We start from the raw sequence: 14142 nt of genomic DNA on the forward strand, positions 1-14142 counted from the left end.
TGTTGAACTGGACCGGGCGCATTAAAGCAGGGGAGATGCAGGAGCCGCGTGGTCTGCCCTCTCTGTGGGACAGCGCCGACAGCCACAAGCAACGGTGCGGTGAGAAGTCCAGCCTAACCACACTCTTCCCTCCTGCACTGACTTCAGAGAGGAGCGGTGCATCATGGGATTAAGCTACACGCGAGTCTTACGGCCGCCTAATCCAATCAGACGCCCTGAAAGCCTGCTTTCATTTTCACTACTCACTCGCTGCACAGGGGACGTCCCAGTGGGACAATGGGACTCCAGTTTGCAGTCACTCTGGTTTCATAAAGCATTAAGTCCTCTTTGAAGGCTACGCATACTGAAAAAAGTTCAAATGTAAAACACAAGTGTAATTAACCCTCAGGCAATTATCCCATTACTAGCATTTATAGGCGCAGTCGCCACAGTTTATAGTGACCCGTCATATGCTCCTCTGTAATTTAATACAATAGACTTTTCATTTTCAAATCAGCATCCTCACAAACCATCTGTTATTGTAGCTCTAGAAGAGATACGTGCGTTGTGAAAATGTGTGAGTTAATTTATAGTTCTCTCCTAATGGGAGGCATTGACCAGCCATTGTCACCATAGCTCTTGCTGTTGGTGCTGTAGTGGAAGTCTTGACCCTAAGCTGTTCCTTATCACATTCATTAAAATGTCAAGAAAATAAAAGGAAGAAGTCAGACTGGGACTGCAGTGTTGTATATATCTTTTTAGTGGGACGTTCGTACTCTCCAGTCCCTTCAGCAGAGGTCTGTATCAGGGGGTTCTTCAAAGATCTTGCCCACTTTACCTTCAGCTATGCACTTGCTGACACAACACACAATCCAATCAATATTTTGAAAGTTTGTAAAAGAAGCTGTTAAGTATAATGTGAAAAATATAGCCGTTAACAAAACAACGCAGACACACACACACACGCACACACACACACACACACACACACACACACTCACACACACATATATACACACACACACACAAACACCTTCAGGGGCCTGACGTGAAATCTGTGAAAAATGTGAAAGAAGACCTTGATTAAGAGACAGATCGTGAGTGTCTCAGCCAGAGCTGCGTTAGATGCCGCATTTGTGTTCTGCGGATGTTGGCGTACTCAGACAAGCCGAGGCATTCTCAGGTCCGCGTAGCAAATATCCAGCTCCAAGGACGCTCTTGCTTAACTGTAGTTCAAGAAGAGAGTCCCAAAGCACACGTGGATAACAGTGACTCATCCAGACAAGTGCATGGGCCAGTGACCCCCCGAGCAGCTATCTGAGGAAAGTGGTGAGATGTTATGAAGACAAAGGGCATAGCCTGTGTCTGACCTTCCACTGACACTAATTACGAGCCTGCCTTAAGCTGAGCGCACAGGTGTGATCACCCACTCTGATCGCTCTTCCTGCAAGACAGCGCCAGCCGCTAACGAGACTCAGAGGGCAGGACAAACTGCGCGGTGGCGGATTCTCGAGCATGTTTACCAGCGAGACATCCGGCTTGTAGCCTATAGAAAACAAGTCGCTGTTAAGTCATGGAAGATGAACAACCTTTCAAAAAGCCTAAAGACACTGCCAGCTGTAGCTCTACTTCGGTTCACATGTCAAATATCCTGTGTCGAACCATTCGTTTCTCATAGGGCCCCGTCTGCTCACATCATTGTAGAGAGCACAAAACCACAAAGCTCTTCAGGAGTTATCAGGCTCAACACCGAGGTCTGGCATCCCAGACCCACAACCCTCTAAGCTCACGTTCAAAGCAACCACATACAAAACCTCCTTAAACATAAACCCACATCGGGCCCCCTGGTGATTAAGGCTGCACCCAAACCCACTGACACTAGTAATGCATATTCAGTGCCACCAGTTCAAAATGGACTTTACACCCTATACCACAAAACATTCCCCAGCACAGCAGATTCATACTGGTCTCCCCCTATCCAGCCCACTCACACCAGTTAAAGTATGCTCAGTGCCACCACTTCTATCTGCTACTACCATTCTAGACTTGACAATGACATGACACAACAATTCGCTCACCTGCCCAGTGCACCCGTCCCCAGGACACCCAGCACCGTGGCCATTATTCTGTGCGATGCGTTTTCTCCAGCCTGTGCTCTCCTCATCCATAACCACTGACTAACCCTTTCAGCTACTTCAGATAATTCCTTCACAGCTTCCCTAAGATTACAGCCTCTAAAACTAAATTCCACAAGCAAGAATGTGGCAGACGTAGCTACAAATCCCCTAGCACCTATCTCTACTGGCCTTATATATGCCTGCCACCCACATTCTCTCACTACAGACAGCATGGCACTGTATGTCAGCTTCTTCTTTTCAAATGCTTCATCAACTACATCCCCAAATGTAATCGTTAACTCTATTGAATATATCATCCGCTTACATTCAGAGTACAACACCATGTCCGGCCTCAGCACAGTAATACACTGTGGAAACTGTAGTTTTTTACCTATATCTACTACCAATGCAAATTCACATGCTTCAATTCATCTGCCGATATCATATAGCCCATGGACGCACAAACCAAACTGCACTTTTTATATCACTTCACTTCATATTGAATAAATATGCTAATGAGCATATGATTATGTATTCCTGCATATGATGTAGAACTTGGATTCTTTGATTTTCACCCACCGTCTCAAACCTACAGGTTTTTGCAGAGTTGGAAGGACGTTGTAAGTTGCCCACACCTGTCGACAGGTAATCCTCTGCTTCTCCAGATTTCATAGCCATCATTCCCATTTCCCCTGCAAAGCTGCAATTGCACGCCACACTTCCGTTTCCTGTTCACAAATAAGATCATTAGCCGTCTCTCTGCGACGTGGCCTCATTAAAGGCTTCCCATGATGCACCTCACCCAAGCCTGGTCTTCTGCCCCTGCTCTACCACCCTGTACGTCACTGTGCACACAGCTAACTGGACCACTGCTCACGGGTTCTCCTTGCATTCGTGACCTTTGCAGCCACTTATCACCATGTCTTTAGACTCCCACAGAAAGAAAAAAACACGACCATCCAGAAACACCTTTTATGAATTCATTTTTCACCAATATGAATTAAACGTGGATGACCTCTAAGGAGTGGGAGGTCGTATCCACAAAGGCCCGGCTTGGCAGCAGGGTTCTGTTTGCGTCCCAGGAGCATAACCAATATATCAAATCAACAGTTTGAAGATTAAACAGTCAGGTGTGCTCCTCTTCTGCTAGGACGAATGTTCTCACTTTGGGCCCTTCCAGTTTAAATCAGTCCTACTTTCCAATCTGTTTTCTAATCATTGGTAGTTAATTGAACTATTTGTAAAAGTGGCGGGCTATGTTGACACCCACAGGAATGGTGAAATATCAGCAACGCCGTTGAGGAACCCAAATGAAGAACTCCTACTAGAAGTGCTAACTCGGCACTGAAGAGACAGTGATGTATCATTTGTGAACATGTTGGGTTCCCAAGGTGGAACATTTATTTCACTCCCAACTGTGTGCAGCCTTGGGTGCATGAGGACTGAGGGTCCATTTACTCTTGGTTGTGTGTAGGTACTCACATAGGGCACTAGGGCAGTGGCAGGGGTATCAGGACACTTATTTAATAAATAATCTAAAATTATGTCTTGTTAACTAGAAGGCAAAAGTAAGATTTCCGTGAACAATTTGTTAGTGGCATGCAAAAAATATATAGGTCATAGTATTACCAACATTGATTTTGAAAAAAAACTGACAATTCTGCTAAACACAGAACACAGTTGTAGAGTTACATGTTGAAAACTGATCGAATTGATCTGAGTCACTGACTGGAACAGGAATTCACATTATTGCGGTAACACGTCGTGTGCATGTGCAATTTTAGGAGCAAGACTTGGGGCAACGTTTAACCAGGACATACGGTAGGGTTAGCAGTGGATTCCCTCGGGCCTTGGGGCATGACTGGTCAGTCATCATGCCAGCTGACGTGTCTGTCGGAGACAAGTGACAAGTGGAACCCATGACCCCCAGTGCTCCTCTGTAATTGCAGGCTTGACCCCTGTGACTTATTCAATATCAGCCCCTACTGAGACTTATCGACTCCATCGCAGTCAAAACCGCTTGGTATTCTTCAGCAGAGCCACAGCTTTCACATAAATAGACCCACACACATAACTTACCACACACACACACACACACACACACACACACACACACACACACACACACACACACACACACACACTCATATGCACACATACACATGCTTTTGCACAAATCCACACACCAACACAAAAACAGCCCAAAATGAATATAGACATGCACAGCCATACACACACACACACACACACACACACACACACACACACACACACACACACAAACAGAGGCCAGGAGGCCATTTCTGGAGGTCATCCTCATAGTCAGCTAGTCAGTTTGGACACTTTAAAGAACCCTGCGTAATGCATGCTTAAAGCAGGATAATTAAAGGGTGGCCACCATGCTCCCCAGAGCTGTCAGAATTAACAGTTCATCAGTAGCCCTGGTCGCTCTGATTTACCTGCATACGACTGCACCAAAGCCCTGGAGGACTGGCTGCTAGATGCTCCACCCAACCATGGGATTCAGGCCAGCAACCAACACAGTGCGGAAGGCACTTCTTCTCGCCATGATGGCTAATCAGTTGTGCACAAAGGCGGCCCGCGAGCCCGCTCCACAGAACTTAGCGTGCGGCCGAGAGCACATGCCACATGCACGGCACGTCTGGCACTTTCTGCCCAGGAGTGGAGACCCACGGGCACAACGAGGATGTAGGAGCGCACGCAAGAAAGCCGTCCTCAGCTGGAAGCCTCCGAATATTGCATGAGGAGCTCAGAGATGAGTAGAGACATCGCATCAAAGCTGTGGTGGAATATTAATGACTGGATTCCTGGGGCCACACTGAAGTCTGTGTTGGCTGAAATGAATCACAGTCCATTGTGCAGGTTTTAATTGAGGAGCTGCAGGTTCACCAGCTGAAGTCCCATATGGCATAAGAGGAGAGCAGCTTTGTGCTACACACTGACCCAATCAGAGTTTCCCACGAGGGCACTACCACATTTCCATAAACCTTCTTAAACCTCTCTCTCTCTCTTTTTTTCTGCTTAAGTCCTATTAAACAGGATACTAGCACACAAGTCTAGCACTCCTGTAACAGTGGCCACCATCAAAATCATCAGCATTTTGATGCAGAAAAATTACAACAATCATGAAAATGATATGGTAACTGATTACATTTTTTTCCCCCCTGATTTTAACCGCATTCATGTGATATCTGTAAAGGCACTGCAAATAAGTCTGAGATAGTTATAACTCTGAGCCAGGCAGGATGATTCAGAAAGTCTCCTAGCATTAGGAGCCACTGACATATGTCCTTAGGACAGCAGATGTTTGGTCATGCCAAGACAAAGGGGAAAAGGGAATCTAGAGAAGAAAAGCTCGAGCTGCCGCACGAATGTAAAGTCCCGGCAGCAGGTGCCCTCGTTAGCCACCATCAGAGAGCGAGCCCCAGACACCACAGGATCCGATTGCCATGTCTGGAACTATAGCGTCGGCAGGATCGCATTATCCTGCTCCGCAGAGACCGATCGCATACCCCACACCGCAGTCAGCTCAGGGACTAGGGCCACGGCCCGGGTGCCTCCCACCTCCTCACCCGGTCTCCTCCCCCTCCGCCCTGCTGCACCTCACATGATGAGGAGGCCTCATAGTGAAGGCCACGTCTCCACAGCACAGCCCTGGCGACTGTTAGAGGACTACGACGCGCATTATGACCAGCACCAGGACAAAAAGGGCCACTGCAAGATGAATGAAAAAGTGATGCTGTTAAAAATGAAGTCGTGTTTGCATATTAGAGAACCACCGATGACTTCACCACGTACATTCCTGTTCCGACATATAAACATAATGCTTGACCCTGCAACACTTCAGAACTCATTCTCTTTAGGGAAAAGTATTTTTCCTCATGGCCACAAGTAATGGCTCCAAAAAGGGGACCTTTGGTCACTATAAGAGAGAGTATAGACACACACACACACACACACACACGGTCTGTCTGGCTTTTCCAGTCTATATCAATAAACTATATCTCACATTGCTTGTCATGTAACTGCTCAGATTTTACTCTGTAGATGCAGCCAGTTCAACATGCATTTGTAAAGGGACTGTAGCACAAAACAGTGTGAAGAAATTCACAGTGTGCTGTTGGCAAGAATTCAAACAAAGGCCTTGACAGAATATAGATCTTGGAGGGAAAAGATGGCCAATCTCACAATCAATTTGCACTCAATCCTTAACACCTCAGACAAAGTGACTATCCTCTGTGCTCCGAATGAGCTGGAATGAAATGTTCAGTTTGTTTGGGGCTAGACATAGAACATTCGGTGTCCTGACATCCTAACACACACACCCACACACACCCCCATACACTTTCCAGTGAAAAGTTGCATCACAAATCCAAATCTTTTTCAGAGGTTGAAGACTTTGTTCGAACAGGCCCTCAAACCTGATTTCATTTTGTCACATTTAACATTTGGCTGTAAGGTAGACTAGCTTCTATATACCTTTTATTACTGTACTTTGCTTGACATCCAATGGGCAAATGGCAATACTGAACCAGACATTTTGAATTTTGACTTCTCAGCTGACCAAATGTCTACAGATTGAATTGAATCAGGTCATAAAAGAGTGAATCCAATTTGAGCATCCACACGATGTGGTCTGAACCTCCTTCTCTTTGGAGCGAACCGAGTTCTGCTATTTGGAGTGATGATGGTGTAACACCTGAGAAACCCACTACAGGATGTGCACTGCATGAACGTGCCTTCTGATATATAATATTCAGCATACCCCCATTTAATTGCTGGCTGTCAGACGAAAGCTCGATAGATGCATGTGGCCAAATGACCCTAGAAGAACATTCCCAGAGTGCCGCCTCACTCCCCTCCTATTACTGACCAGTGTCAGCCGTTTAGAGGCCATGCAAGGCTCTCGGCCACTGAATGTGGGTGTCAAATTATTGCAGGCATATCTCAGGTGCAAGGGAGATTGGGTTCTCCTCCTGCTATTCACCATATCTGCAATGCATTCTGGGCATGCAATTTGTCTGCCTTCACTTAATATTCCTTCCAGTCTCTGCCCCTCACTGGCTGGGAAGCCTTTTTTTTTTTTAACACAAGCAGCAGAAATCAGCTCAGAGTGACATCTTCTGTGGTATTACCATCACTCCACTGCGATGTGCCGGTTGTCAGTTTACTTGCACTAGTTCTGAGCCATTGGTCTGATAATGCCTATTAGTGGACTAATTATTTCCGCTGTTTTTGTGTCAGTTGTTAAAAGGGGAGACTGAGAAGAGAGAAACCAAAGCCCTAGGTGTCCATACATCTAACTGGAGGTATTGCAGTTTATCAGTGTTTCTCACATGTTCACGCTCGGGCTGGTTCTCCCGGGATTTGATCCAGGCTGTTGGCACCGGGACGCGCCATCTTTCGACGGTACGACGACACCCCGGTGTTTGCCGTTCACCACTCGCTGCAGTTCTCATAAGCTCAGAAGATCCCGAAGAAAACAGCTGGACTGCAGCCAACAGGAACCAGAGTTCCAGAGTCAGACCGTCTGCTCCATGCTTGAAAGGTCCATATGGTTCAGTTAGTTCTGATAGCCTCTTTTTACACAGAAGTGGCACAACTGAAATGTTGATGTGATCTGAGGATAGGATACTGTGTTATAATTTTGAGGACACACACACAAGATGTTTTCTTGCTCTGAATAAAGGTGATTTTTTTTAAATAAAGGTGATATTACCATGGATTTTCCATCCAAACTCGATCATATGGATGCCTGACCCAACTAACCTGAGCCTTAGTAATCAGTCTAATAAAGACCAAGTAATCAAGTCAAAAATAATTCTATGGCCAGTATTAGGGTGACCAAGAGAGATAAAATCAATCTTACAGCAATAGCATTCCTAAAACCCACATAGCATCATCAGACACAGAATTCACATGGCAGAATTCACAACCGGTAAAAGCTACTGAATGTGTGCAAATGAAAAATTACCTGCATCATTTAGGCCTGGAAATGAGAACAGAAGATTGGATAAACACAGGCACATGTTTTTTTTTTGTATAGAGAAAAATGATACACAGAACACATAATACAGAGAATGCTCAAGGACACAAATTAGCTTCCAGGTAATTAGGCGTGAGATGGTGTGATACTGCTGCACCCCGTGGCATTACTGTAAGCTTTGCTTTCCAATAAGAGCTTTGCTTTCCCAGTTACACATAATGCAGCATTAGGGTTCAGGGGTAAAAGTTTTAAAGAAGCCATACATTGCAGTCTCAATGACCCTTAACCGTTAACTACAGAGTAGACTAAATATCCTTTTGTCTTTTTATGTGTGCTAATAAAATGTAATGGATAAACTACAGAAAATGTCAACCCCATCACTGCAATTAAGAGTTATGAAAGCATTTTTAATTGCCTAAACCCAGAGACCCAGGATGAGGTTGTCATGGTGCCAGAGTCACAGACATATCAGGTGCTATATGCGTTATTAGTGCCTTTAGTGCGAAAAGGAGCTTTAAAACCAACTCCTCGATAAGTCCTAATACGTTGCCATGGAATTCACCTTTAACCATTTGTCTTGCTTGCACTTTCAAGGGCCTTGCCTGGGCTTGTTTATCTCCGAGGTCCTAATGAACCCCTTAATCTCTTCAAACGTATCTGAGAACACTTGGAGAAAGAATTCACAAACCACAAAGTGACCAAACTAATCCAAAAGGGAAAAAGGTGAGCAACAATCTCTCCATGGCAACCTGTATTAGTTACCTTAGCTACAATGACTAAAAACGTCTTGAGGACTCCAGTGAGGTGAAATCTATCACTGTGGGACATTTAATTTGTCAAAACCACAATGTTAAAGATGACAAGCAAGGGCCTGTTTCCACAGAAAACCATGCTGGGATTGACCAAATCCGTAGAAAGGAACAAGTAGAACGGTGTCTGGCAGAAGAGTCTCCGTGCTTTAATGTGGCAGAGAACACTTCTTCACACGGTGCCCAGCATCACAATTCACTTCCACTCACTGCTGCGAACAGTCCACATCATTTTAGAGCAGCTGGGAATCGCGGGGTAGTTTGAAGAGTTCCCTGGTAGGGACGAGCGAGCCTGGTTCATATGATTTGCTGAAGGCGACTAAACTAAAACGACGGCGGCGTGTGCCCATGGGGGAGTCGCGGCACGCGCGCAGCGGAGGTCTGGCGCGTGCGTTTGTTTATCTGTTGACCCCCCCCTACTTTGGTCTCTCTAGATCTGATGCAGCACTTTGTCAATACTTCAGTTCAACAGAAACACTGGTTTTGTTTATGCTTGTGCTGAGGCATTTCGGTCTCGTGTGTACACATGTTTATCGCTTATCCTCCAGGTGAAATTCAGAGTGCATCTAGGCTAAATAAACATTTTTGCACTACAGCTGGTCTGCCAAAGCATTTTTTTCCCAAACGCAGCCCCATCCCCCAAGTAGTCTGCAAAAATAACGTGCAAAAATATTAACAAATCAAAAATACAACTTTACATAAAGGGGCCAGGAACACAAAATTGCACCATTGTTAGCATGTCCACTGAGACAAATGACGATCCTACTGCGTATCCGACTCTGTTGTGCTCATTTTATTGTTCTTGGGTCCTTCATATTCACGTGGCCTGCAGTTGAATTTTTGATTACCGTAGCGGCCCGTTCCTCCACACTGAATCCTAAAAATAATAAAACTGCAACTGGTTACAGATTCTAGCAATCCAGTGCTAGTACAAGCAAAGTATTCCCCACTTTTACATCCACACAGGGCGCGCTCCACCTTCCGATATGATCTCATATTTCTCACACGCTTCTTATACGCACTCAACGGCGCCAGACCTCCCTGTTTTCATTCCACATTTAATTAGCTCGGTTATTCACACAGTTCGTGATTTTTAATCAAGCTGAATCTAAATGGATCGCGCACGGGACCTGCTTTTCAGTGACTAATCCAACCAAAAGGGTGCATTCCTTACTAGACGGTAATTTCATATAGATAGATTGAATGATAAAATTGTCCGATCGTTGTGATACATATATTAAAACAGAGCAGGGAGAAAATATTGCTTCAAACTGCTCTCCGGTAGCTTTGAAGGAACAGCGGAAAACTCTTCTCGATGGTCTCGGTGGTGTTAAAAGAACTCTGGCAAGACGGAGTCGCGAGTCTGGCCCCGAGATGCACGATGCCTGGGAATTTATCTCGGCGGCGCATCTCGCTTTCATTGGCTTCCTAAACACGTGCCTGCGTCATGGAAAGGCCCCAAGGCAGGATGAATGCGTCCCATCGCGCGCGCGCGCATACACACACACACACACACACACACACACACACACACACACACACACACACACACACACACACACACACAAATACAAACATAGACGCGCGGTTCAGCATATGAAGTAACATCACTAAAATGAAGCATTCCTACTGAGACGCATTACGTAGACAAAAATACATTTCAATAAAACATATTACTTAAGGTAATGGAGAGCAGAGTACTCTTTAAATTACAAGCATCAGTTGACAAAAGAGTTGCTAGCTCTGACATAAGGAATACAACAGACTGGGAAATTGAAGTAGTTCCAATATTGATGATCTGTATTTGCTGCTCAAATATCAGACCAGTCCATCAAGATCAGGATTGCAGCTCCACACCATGCGGTCACATGGGAAACGGCCACACTGATGACAGTTCTTGTAGCCTTCTGCATTGGATTACACCCGGAGGTCAGCAGGTACCCAGAGCCCTGGGCAGATCTTCAGGTTCAGTGTTGCATAGGATGCGGGCTGTATGTGGCCTGCCCTCTACATACACTGACTGGCCAGTTTTTTAGGTCCACCTTGCTAGTACTGGTTTGGGCCCACCTTTGCCTTCAGAACTGCCTTAGTTCTTTGTGGCGGAGATTAAACAAGGCGCTGATGATGTTCCTCAGAGCTTTTGGTCCACACTGACACAATGACATCATGCAGTTGCTACACATGCATGATGCGAATCTCCTCTTCCACCACAGCCCAAAGGTGAAGTAAGTACAAGTAGTAACCGCAGAGGCCAATTGAACACAGTGAATTCATTGTCATATTCAAGAAACCAGTTATTTGAGCTTTGTGGTCATAAAGGGAAGGACATTGAGCAACAATACTCGGGTAGGCCGTGGTGTTTGAACGATGCTCACTTGGTATTAATTATTTTTAAAGGTATTACCAAAGGTATTAAAGTATGACAAGAACATTCCACCCACACCCTTACACAACCACCAGCAGCCTGAACTGCTGACACAAGGCAGGGTAGTTTTATGCTTTTATATTGATTATGCCAAATTCAGACCATACTATCCAAATTTCACAGCAGAAATGGAGACATCAGAGCAGACAGTGTTTCTGCAGTCGTCCAGTGGGAGTCTGTGTGGTTTGTAGCCTTGCCTGTTCTAATCTGACAAGAGTGGCACCCAATGTGAGTTTCTGCGACTATAGCCCATCTGCTTCAAGGGTTGACACACTGTGCATTCAGAGATGCTCTTCTGCATACCACAGATAAACCAATAGAACGTTGGAGTTACTGTTGCCTTTCTGTCAGATCTAACAGGTCTGGACTTTCTCCTCTGTCCTTTGACATCAACATGACATGTTTGAACTATCCTTTTTGGACTATTCTCAACCCTAAAGATGGTTGTGCATGAAAATAGCAGTTCATCGGTTACTGAAACAATCGTAAAAAGCACGTCTAGCACAAACAACCATGCAAACAATCTCCATTCATCCCCATTCTGATGCTCACGGCGTTGCTGTTGTGTTGTTGTTGTAGTGGGGAAACAGCCATGCTTTCATAATCAGGTAGAAAGAACATTACACTTGCAAGTCCATGTTGAAAATAAGACTAAAAAACAGACAAAAGATTTCAGTTGAACTGAAAACCATGTAAAGATATTGTAAAGTTAGTGTTCCCCATCCCGAAGTGCTCTAATACTGCCCAGTTGGGTGTAGACTTGTCCACTACTGTAGTCTCATGTAACCCCCAAGTATGGACCATGGCTGTAGAGGTGGAGCAGGTGAGTTACAGTACAAACATGTACAGAGGTAGACACTGGCTGTGAGACTAGCTGAATATGAACGCGTTGAATATGAACCTTGGCTAACTCCAGTAGCACGTCACATAAATCAAACACTCTAAGACTACATTAAATTGGTGCTACATTTCTTTTTATCATTCAATCGTTTTTATCATTTTGCTTTATCACTTAGGGTGATTGAGCAGGCCAAGTAGTCAAGCCATTTCGTGGGCTTAATGAGAAATTCTGAAACTTTGCCCAAGGCACAAGCTCCCTTTCCTTACTCAGAAACCTATATACATTCCCATAAAGACTTCTCACCTATCTAGAAGAGACCTCCCCTTCTCTCCTCAAATAATCCAAACTAATTTTGAGAAGGTCCTCATTGTCCCAGAAAGAAGCATATATACAATCTCAATTCTTCTTTTTCAGGACGAATTCCACCACTCAAAAGGGAAGTGGATCTTTTCTGGACAAGTGGTGTCCAGCCCGTCATTCATCAGCCCACTCTAACGGGCGACAACACTAATCATAGTGCTACTATAAATGTGTTGGAGCACGTAGAGCACGATTCATACAGGAAGCGGTCCTGCTGTTCCAAGGTGGTAATGACTACCATCTACTGTCGCAGTGAGTCACGCGAGGGAATCACGCCACGCATCGCCAAGGTTTGATAAACCCATCGCCAAGAGCGGCCCGGTGCCACGAAAACTCAAAGCCTTTTCAGTTTCACTTCTGTCAAAGTCGTGCCTCCACAAAGGGTCGACATAACCGGTCATCAGCTTTCATCAGCACCGTTGTTGCTGACCTTGAGGTGTACAAGCTTTCTTGTTGAAATAGTAGGACTCCTTTCTACAGTGTTTCTTTAGTGTCTGGTTTCTTAAGTGTTTTTAACTACAAATCATTCATAATATTCACAGTAGATTACACCGCTGTTATACACAGCGTAATAAGTGGGCCTTACATAAGAATATTAAGTGATTAAAGCAAGGTTGCAAAAGTTGGTAGGAGTGATTCGGTATTGGCAAATCTTTGAATAAAATTCTTTGCATGTTTATGCTTATTGATCTGGGGTCGTATTGATCTAAGGACCCAAATGCATGAAATTGGACTAAAGCCTAAAGTCTGAAATTAAGCCTTCAGAACGATGCACTGAAATCAAATCTGTCCTCTTTGTCTTATTGCTGTTTTATCGCTATAGCAACCAAAACATATTTCAAATAGAATTGTGTTGAATGTGGCAAAATTAACCTGCAAAATAATGTCTTTGAACTTTGAGTCATGCTTAGTCATTATTAATATTCTCAAACCGTAAATAGCGAGAAAATCAACTAGCAGGCCATGGAAGGATTAAGATGGAAAAAGAGCATCTTTCTTTTCTCCCACATGACAGCGGTAAACGACTTGGGTTCACACTGCAGCAGACGTCGGGGCCCTGTTCCTCCTCTACTGCAGCTGCGTTTCATGGAGGTATCAAATGAAACACCTATACAGCCCTCACACCATCACACACACACACACACACACACACACACACACACACACACACAGAGCCATCCAGGCACGTGTTTAAGATAGAGCTAAAATCTGCATGCACAAGACGGATCACACAATTGTTAGATTTTCTTCCGATTATTTCAGCACCGACTGTGTTTGTAAGAGCCTCATATCTATATTCAGTGGGATCCAGCCTCTGCCCTAAATGGCCCCACATGCATGAACCAAATGTGAACATGAGCAGCAATAAAGCGTACTTTTTGGGAAATGGTCCATCAGTGAAATAGGCTAGTTAAATGAATAAAATAGCAGCGCATGCTCTCATTATAAAGGCCGTTTGCAGCGGAGGTTAGCTGATAGCTCGGCAGCGGCAAAGGGCTGGGGTGGGAATGTGGAGGGGGGTGAGACAGGGCTGTAGAGGGCTGGGGTGGGAGTGTGGAGGGGGGTGAGACAGGGCTGTAGAGGGCTGGGGTGGGAATGTGGAG

Source organism: Brachyhypopomus gauderio, chromosome 7 (genome assembly GCF_052324685.1).
Source record: "Brachyhypopomus gauderio isolate BG-103 chromosome 7, BGAUD_0.2, whole genome shotgun sequence".
NCBI classification, from domain to species: Eukaryota; Metazoa; Chordata; class Actinopteri; order Gymnotiformes; family Hypopomidae; genus Brachyhypopomus; species Brachyhypopomus gauderio.